Source organism: Gorilla gorilla, chromosome 4 (assembly GCF_029281585.2).
Source record: "Gorilla gorilla gorilla isolate KB3781 chromosome 4, NHGRI_mGorGor1-v2.1_pri, whole genome shotgun sequence".
Taxonomy (NCBI): Eukaryota; Metazoa; Chordata; class Mammalia; order Primates; family Hominidae; genus Gorilla; species Gorilla gorilla.
This window is the reverse complement of record NC_073228.2, coordinates 17453875-17462904: the sequence shown is the minus strand read 5'-3', so window position 1 is coordinate 17462904 and position 9030 is coordinate 17453875.

Genomic DNA, 9030 nt, shown 5'->3' with positions numbered 1-9030 from the left:
AAAAATACAAAAAATAGCTGGGTGTAGTGGTGTGCACCTATAGTCCCAGCTACTCAGGAGGCTGAGGTGGGAGGATCACTTGAGCCAGGGAGGCAGAAGTTGCAGTGAGCCAAGGTCATGTCACTACACTCCAGGCCTGGACGACAAAGTAAGACCCCATCTCAAAAAAAAAAAAGGGTAGTTATTATTTTTTATAGATTTTATAGGTTCTTCTTTTAGTCTTTCTACTCAAGATATAAGTGATTTACGCACAATTTCAGGGGTTAGAATCTGTTTTTCTGTGTACTTACTCTTAATAGTGAGTTTTGTACCTTCAGATGATTTCTTACTGCTTATTAACATCCTTTTCTTTAAGACTGAAGAACTCCCTTTAGCCTTTAGCACTTCTTTCTTTTTTTATTTTTATTTATTTATTTGTTTTAAGATGGAGAGTCTCGCTCTGTCACCCAGGCTGGAGTGCATGGCACAATCTCAGCTCACTGCAAACTCTGCCTCCCGGGTTCAAGTGATTCTCGAGCCTCAGCCTCCCAAGTAGCTGGGATTACAGTCATGCACCACCATGCCCTGCTAATTGTTGTATTTTTAGTGGAGACAGGTTTCACCATGTTGTCCCGGTTGGTCTGAAACTCCTGACCTCAAGTCCCTTTAGCATTTCTTGTAGGACAGGTCTAGTGTTGATAAAATTGCTCAACTTTTGTTTGTCTGAGAAAGTATTTCTCCTTCATGTTTGAAGGGTATTTTCACTGGATATACTATTCTACGATAAAAGTTTTTTCCTTCAACACTTAAATACCACTCTCTCCCAGCCTGTAAGATTTCCCTCAAGAAGCCTGCTGCCAGAAATTTTGGAGCTCCCTTTTATGTTACTTATTTCTCTTCTCTTTCTGTTTTTAGGACCCCTTTTTTATCCTTGACTTTTGGGAGTTTTTTTATTAAGTGTCTTGAGATAGTCTTATTTGGGTTAAATCTGCTTGGTTTCTGGAACCTTCTGGTACTTGAACACTGATATCTTTATCTAGGTTTGGGAAGTTCTCTGTAATTATCCCTTTGATAAAACTTTCTATCCTGATCTGTCTCTACCTTCTCTTAAGGCCAGTAACGCTTAGATTTGCCCTTTTGAGACTATTTTCTAGATCTTGTAGACATGTTTCATTCTTTCTCATTCTTTTTCTTTTGTCTCCTCTGACTCTGTATTTTCAAATAACCTGTCTTCAAGCTCAGTAATTCTTTCTTTGGCTTGGTCAATTCTGCTGTTAGGAGATTCTGATGCATTCTTTGGTGTGTCTATTTCATTTTTCAGCTCTGGAATTTCTGCTTAATTCCTTCTGATTATTTCAATCTCTTCATTAAATTTATGTGATAGGATTCTGAATTCCTTCTCTGAGTTATCTTGGATTTCACTGAGCTTCCTCAAAACAGCTATTTTGAATTCTCTGTCTGAAAGGTCCCTGTTTCTCCAGGATTGGTCCCTGGTGCCTTATTTGGTTGTTTGGTGAGGACATGTTTTCCTGAATTGTCTTGCTTGTGAATGTTCATTAGGGTCTGGGCATTGAAGAGTTTCTGGGCATTGAAGAGTCAGGTAGTATTTGCAGTCTTCGCAGTCTGGGCTCGTTTGTACCAATCCTTTTTGGGAAAGTTTTCCAGGTATTCAAAAGGACTTGGGTACTGTGATCTAAGTCTTTGGTCACGGCAGCCATATCGGCTTTAGGGGGCACCCTCAAGCCCAGTAACACTGTGGCTCTTGCAGATTTGTAGAGGTACTGTCTTGATGGTCTTGGGTAAGACCCAGGAGAACTTCCTGGATCACCAGACAGAGACCCTTGTTATCTTCCCTTACTTTCCTCCAAACAAAGGGAGTCTCTCTCTGTGTGCTGAGCTGCCTGGAGCTGGGGGAGGTATGACAAAAGCACCCTTATGGCTACCATCACTCACTGCACTGGGTCAGACCTGAAGTCAAAATAGCACTGGGTCTCACCCAAGGCCTGCAGTGACCACTGCCTGGCTAGCGCCCACGTTAACTCAAGGCCCAATGGCTCTACAATCAGAAGGTGGCAAATCCAGCCAAGATTGTGTCCTTCCCTTCAGGGTGGCAAGTTCTCACCCAGCCCCAGGTGGGTCTGGAGATGCCATCCCAGAGCCAGGGCCTGGAGCCAGGAACCTTAGGAATCTACATGGTACTGTATTCTACTGTGGCTAAGCTGGTACCCAAGCCATAAGACACAGTCCTTCCCACTCTTCCCTCCCTTTTCCTCAAGCAGAGGGGTCTCTCCCCGTGGTCACCATTGCCCCAGGCCTGCAGCAAGTACTGCCTGACTACTGCCGACGCTCACTCAAGGCCCATGAGGTCTGTAGTCAGCTTGTGATTAATGCTGCCAGTCCTGAGTCTCTCCTTTCAGGGAAGCGGGCTTCCTTCTGGCCCAGGGCAGGTCCAGAAATGTCATCCAGGACCCAACGCCTGTGATCAGGGACCCCAGGAGCCCATTTGGTGCTCTACCCCCTGTGGCCAAGCTGGCATCCAAGCTTATTTTTGGTTCCTATGAGGGTGTTTTCTTGTATGGATAGTGGTTCAATTTAGTGTTCCTGTGGTAGGGGGGATGGATTTCTTTTTTTTTTTTTTTTTTTTGAGATAGTCTTGCTCTGTCACCCAGGCACAGTGCAGTGGCACAATATTGGCTCACTACAACCTCTGTCTCCCAGATTCAAGAGATGTTTGTGTCTCAGTCTCCTCAGTAGCTGGGACTATAGGCATGCGCCATCACACCCAGCTATTTTTCTATTTTTTGTAGAGATGGGGTTTTACCATGTTGTCCAGGCTGGTCTCGAACTCCTGGCCTCAAGTGATTTACCCACCTTGGCCTCCCAAAGTGCTGGTATTACAGGTGTGAGCCATCGTGCCTGGCCTGCTGGAGGTTTTTATTCGGCCACCTGGCTCCACCTCCTCCTGATTTTTGATCACTGCTCTTTGATTTACCAATATGATAGCAAGCTATTAAGGTTTACACTGCTAGGATGGGTCACCCAGTCTGGGTCACTTGCATTCCAGCAAGGACTATGTGCAACCTGTTGCTTTCCCCTAATGTGAAGGGGCTTTCAGGTTGATGCCACATACAGGAGAGAGGCCTAGAAGGGATGTTCTTATTAGGGGGCAGCTGCTTCTGCTTGGTGCTATCCAAGGGCCCTGAAAAACCCCAGACCCCAGCATCTTCCTTGCCCACTTGTCAAAGCATCTACACCCCAACCTGGGGGCTCATTTATTAGGATTTGAAGATCTCACCAGTCTCTGCTCCTCTGGAGAGACCTAGGAGCCTCTGGGGCAGGGGAAGGTGGGCCCAGAATCCTGAACGAGGCTCAGGATGAGACTGATGGGACAAGGAAGGGACGTCCCTGGGCCTGAGTGGGACTTTGCGATCTTACTCTTGAAAGGTTTAGGATGCCTCATTTTCTCACCCATTCTAATGCAGCCAGCCATGGAGTGGAGGAGAAAAGCCTCAGAGGGAAAGAACAGGGATTTAGGCAGCAGTCTAGGATTCTCCCAAAATCCTAGAGAAGGAAGGGGCAGAAGCCCAGAGTCTTCTAACCTCATACTTCATCGCTCACTGGGGAGAAACTCCTGCTTTCACTTGGACCTCAGCTTCAGAGGTTCCCATGCTGCTCATCCACAGTAATGAGGGTTGGCACCCAAAACGGTCACTGTGAATGTGCAGCCCCCACGAAGCCTCTGGGGTATGCTTGGCCTCTCGTCACTTCTAGCACTGACTGGCCCTGTGGCCTGAGCCACATTTCAGCTGAAGTCCCAGGCTGCTGCCAACACCTCCATGGCCTGGCAGTCTTCCACTGGGGTTCAAGTTACACTGCTCACCAGAGAATCACACGCATTCAGTGTGCAGACTCCATCCTCACAATCAGATGCTCAGTGTCCAAAATGCTGGGTGAGAAACATCCTGGAGAACACAAATCTGAGACACAGCCTCTTCCAGGCCTGCTCTAAGGCTCCAGACCAACGCATGAAGCACAGCCTGAGTCCATGTGCCTGAGGGAACAGACCTCCAAAGCCTACATTGGGAGCTTCCACCTGGCAAGGAAGGTGTGCTAAGGGCAGAGCTTCCGGCCTCCCTGTTATCTCAAATGTGGACCCATCACTGGGGCCCTAGTACTGGGCCCAATACTTGCCTCCACCCTTTGTCATTGCGAACATCCTTCCTCCTGGGGACAGAGACTTAGAGGTTGACTTTAGAAAAAGCCACTCTCTATAGATATTTTGAAGCAGCAAGTCCCCCCAGCTTCAAATTTTGTGCTGGCTGAGGCAGCCCAGCCTGGTTGGTGACTAGAATGGCCTGAACTGGGAGTCATGGAAACTGACTCAGAGTCATGGAAAGTTGGGGCTGAAAGGGGAAGAGGAGGTCATGCACCATCCGTCTTGCAGCTATAAAAACTGAGGTTTAGGTTGGTGAGGGGGTGTACCCGAAGGATGACTCAAAGGGTACTTCACGGATAAAGGAACTCAGCTCAAATAAGGTGACTCAAGTCTATTTACAGCCTGGTCCAGTGTGGACTCAAGACTAGCCTGGCCTACCACCCTGAGCTGTCAGGGAGGACAGATGAGATGGACATTGTGAAAATGGGGTACTGCCAGCCTTTAAAATGCAGCGAGTGCACAAGTCATGCAGTGCTGTTATCAACCCATGATATAAGTTCCTCTTCCCTCCCCCGACTGCCTGTGTTGAGTCTCAAATTCATCCCACTGCAGGGAGGTCAGAAAAAGTTCAGAACTTCTTTCTAACCTCCCTCTTGTGGGATTTAATGAGGACATGAAGTGGTGACATTGAGGTGGGAGTCAACGAGAATGTGCTGGGCTTGGGGCCCAGCAGATGGACATATGTTTCCTGTGCCCCTGGGGATGATTCTACGTTCTAAAATGGGCCATGGAAACCTGGTTTCATGTGGTTGGGTCAATCCCCCCAGTGCTTCTGAGGTTGATGAGTTAAACGATGCAAAGGCCATGGTTGGGAGATCTCCTCTTGGGATACGACTTTGGTGAATTTACCTGGGTCTGGTCCTCATTCCTGCAAATCTAGAACCCGACCACCATCCAGACAAGAAGAGAGACTGAGACCCTACAATAACTCAAGTGATTTATTTTGGGGACACTCCTTTCAAGGAAGCTGAATGCTTGTGACCCTCATCTATTTTTCTGATTTCAACTGCCTCGGAGGTTGCCTGAGCAGGCAGGAGGCAGCTCATGGGCATGGACTTGAACTGATGCCTCGAATGGCCTGCCTGGCCTTTGTCTTTCTTTGTGTTCCATTACCAAATATTCTGCTCCTGTAATCACAGCCTTTGTTTTTATGTTTTTATTTATTTATTTATTTATTTATTTATTTATTTATTTATTATTTTAAATGTTTTATAGAGATGGGGGGTCTTGCCAGTACAGGCTGGTCTCAAATTCCTGGGCTCAAGCAATCATCCTGCCTCAGCCTCCCAAAATGCTGGGATTACAGGACAATGCCCTAAAATAAGACTTTCAGGTGAAGCTTATGCATGTCTTTCCTGCTTGGTGAGTAGGGTATGATTAGAGTTGGATTTTTCCATCCCATATTCACTCTACAGAATCAATTTAGTGTTCTGCTTATCTATGGGACATTGATGTCATGTGATGTGTGGTCATGTGATGGGTGATGTCATGTGATGGGTGATGTCATGTGATGGGTGGTCATGTGATGGGTGATGTCATGTGATGGATGATCATGTGATGGGTGATCATGTGATGGATGATGTCATGTGATGGATGATCATGTGATGGGTGATCATGTGATGGATGATGTCATGTGATGGGTGATGTCATATGATGGGCGATGTCATATGATGCATGATGTCATGTGATGGGTGATGTCATGTGATGGTGGTGTCATGTGATGGGTGATGTCATGTGATGGGTGATGTCATGTGATGGGTGATGTCATGCGACAGGTGATCATGTGACAAGTGATCATGTGATGGGTGATGTCATGTGATGGGTGATGTCATGTGATGCCTGATGTCATGTGATGGGTTATGTCATGTGATGGGTGATGCCATGTGACAGGTGGTCATGTGATGGGTGATGTCATGTGATGGGCGATGTAATGTGATGGGTGATTATGTGATGAGTGATGTCATGTGATGGGGATGTCATGTGACAGGTGGTCATGTGATGGGTGATGTCATGTGATGGGCGATGTAATGTGATGGGTGATTATGTGATGAGTGATGTCATGTGATGGGGATGTCATGTGATGGGTGATCATGTGATGGGTGATGTCATGTGATGGGTGATGTCATGTGATGGGTGATGTCATGTGACAGGTGATGTCATGTGATGGGTGATCATGTGATGGGTGATGTCATGTGATGGGTGATCATGTGATGGGTGATGTGATGGGTGGTCATGTGATGGGTGATATCATGTAATGGGTGATGTCATGCAGGGGTGGTCATGTGATGGGTGATATCATGTAATGGGTGATGTCATGTGGGGGTGGTCATGTGATGGGTGATATGTAATGGGTGATGTCATGCAGGGGTGGTCATGTGATAGGTGATGTCATGTGATGGGTGATGTCATGTGATCGATGATCATGTGATGGGTGATGTCACATGATGGGTGATCATATGATGGGTGATTGATGTCATATGATTCCAGGGGGAGCACCTGTTCACCAAGCAGGGGAGAGGCTGTCAGTTCTCTGCCACGCTGGTAACACAATCTCTACTGGGGCTTCCTAGTGCTGACTGCTGCAGGTGGCTCATCATAGCACACCAAGGGCCACCACAGGGACACATTACCAAAGGAAACCCCAGAAGACACAAAACGTCCCCTTCTTCCTGCATAAACTTGGGAGCCAGATGTTGGGTGACATCGTTCACCATCTCTGGCTGCTCTGGCCTTGCTGGAACCCCCTCTTTTCTCTTCCTCCTCTTGCATCATGATAAACGGCCGATCATTAATGGATGAAAAGTGGTGTCTCTGACACAAAGGCTCAACGAGGCATCTCTGTCAAAGGGTCACACTAGATTCTATATCCACACACAGGGGACCTCCAGACTGGGGGCGCTGAGCAGTGCCTTGGAGAATTCTGCGGCTTCCTGCTCTCAGGCCTGTGGCCCCATCTCTCTTTGATTGATGCCCCCGAGGATGCCCTGAGGTTAGAACATTCCATCCCTGGGTGTGTTCTTGAGGCCACCCAAAGTGGGGAGCTGTGTCTGAGACTCCACTTACAGCCAGAATACTCAAAGGTGTTACCTCCCAGGTAAAATGGTGGACCAGAAACTACCTGCTTGTGAGTAAGTAAGGAAGGAGAGCCAAGGTAAAGCCATTAGCATTTGCAGACCAGTTGTTCCCTGACAAACATAGATTTAGAACAGAAATTGGCAGCTAAATAAAGTTTAGTACTTGTATTACTCAGGGTTCTCTAGAGGGACAGAACTAATAGGATAGATAGATATATATGAAGGAGAGTTTATTAGGAAAATGAACTCACACAATCACAAGGTAAAGTCCCACAATAGGCTGTTTGCAAGCTGAGGAGCCAGGAAGCCAGTCCAAGTACCAAAACCTCAAAGGTATGGAAGCTGACAGAGCAACCTTCAGTCTGTAGCTGAAAGCCCAAGAGCCCCTGGCAAATCACTGGTGTAAGTCCAAGAGTCCAGAAGCTGAAGAACTTGGAGTCCGATGTTCAAGGGCAGGAAGCATTTACCATGGGAGAAAGGTGGAGGCCGGAAGACTTAGCCAATCTAGTCTTTCATGTTCTTCTGCCTACTTTTATTCGGGCCACACTGGCAGCTGATTGGATGGTGCCCACCCAGATTGAGGGTGGGTCTGCCTTTCCCATTCCACTGACTCAAACGTTAATCTCCTTTGACAATACCCTCACAGACACACCCAGGAACAATACTTTGCATCCTTCAATCTGATCAAGTTGACATTCAGTATTAACCATTAAAGTACTTTTTTTTTTTTCGGCCAGTGGTACAGTTGCCTGGGTTAGTACTGAGACAAAAGGATGATGGTGGGGGATGTTGGCTTGCACAGGACTTCAGCTGTGAGGAGCCTGTGTCCTCGCGGAGGCTTCTGTTTGCAGAAAGAAAGTTGCCGTAGCCCTGGAGGAGATGGAGCTGAGAAGCTGAGGAGGGGGAGAAAGGGTCAAGTTCCTGATGCTGCAGCCCACAGAGACCCCTCCAACCTGCCTCAGGAGAGGGTGTGAGGGCAGGAGCTTGTTGTATTCACAAAGATGGAGGCACAGTGGTCCAGAAAGACCCAGGAGGAGGCTCAGAATGGAGCGGGGTCCAGCAAGACTTCTGCAGCAGGCGTTTTTGTCTCCTCCTACCCAACTCCACTCCAGGATGGAGCCATCACCAGGTCTGGCCATCCACCCTTCCAAATGTGAATCAGGGGAGGATAGTCCCAGCTGGAAGCTGGTCCCAATCACCTTGTCAGTAATTAAGCTAGGGGTGGTCACCAGAGTCTGAAGCAGCCAATGAGACATCGAGGGGATGTGATGGGGGTGGGGACTCTGGGAAACTTCTGGGATCAGTGGTCTGGTTTTCTTCCTCAGAAGTCCTTGTGTCTGGTGTCTGGGCTGATCTCTCTCTGCTGCCTACTTCAGAGATCTCTCTCTGCTGCCTTAGGATGAAGACAGTGCTGAGGCCATGACCACAGAGCAAGAAGGAACTTGTATCAACCAATCCCAAGGACACCACCAAGGCCAAACAAACAAACCAAAAGCCCCAAATCAGCAATTAACAGTGAAACAAGAGAGGAAGCAGAGGCTGCCATGATCAGTGGCTGACCTTACAGAGAGGCTAGTATTTAGGGGATGAACTGCAGGGCTTGGGGGAGCAATAGGCTTAGACCACCCAAAATGGGCGCTGTGTCTGAGACTCCACTTAACGATCAGAATACTCAAAGGCACTACCTCCCAGATAAAATCTTGGACTAGAAACTACCTACTTGCGAGTAAGGGAAATGATTTTTTTAAAAAATAGTAATAA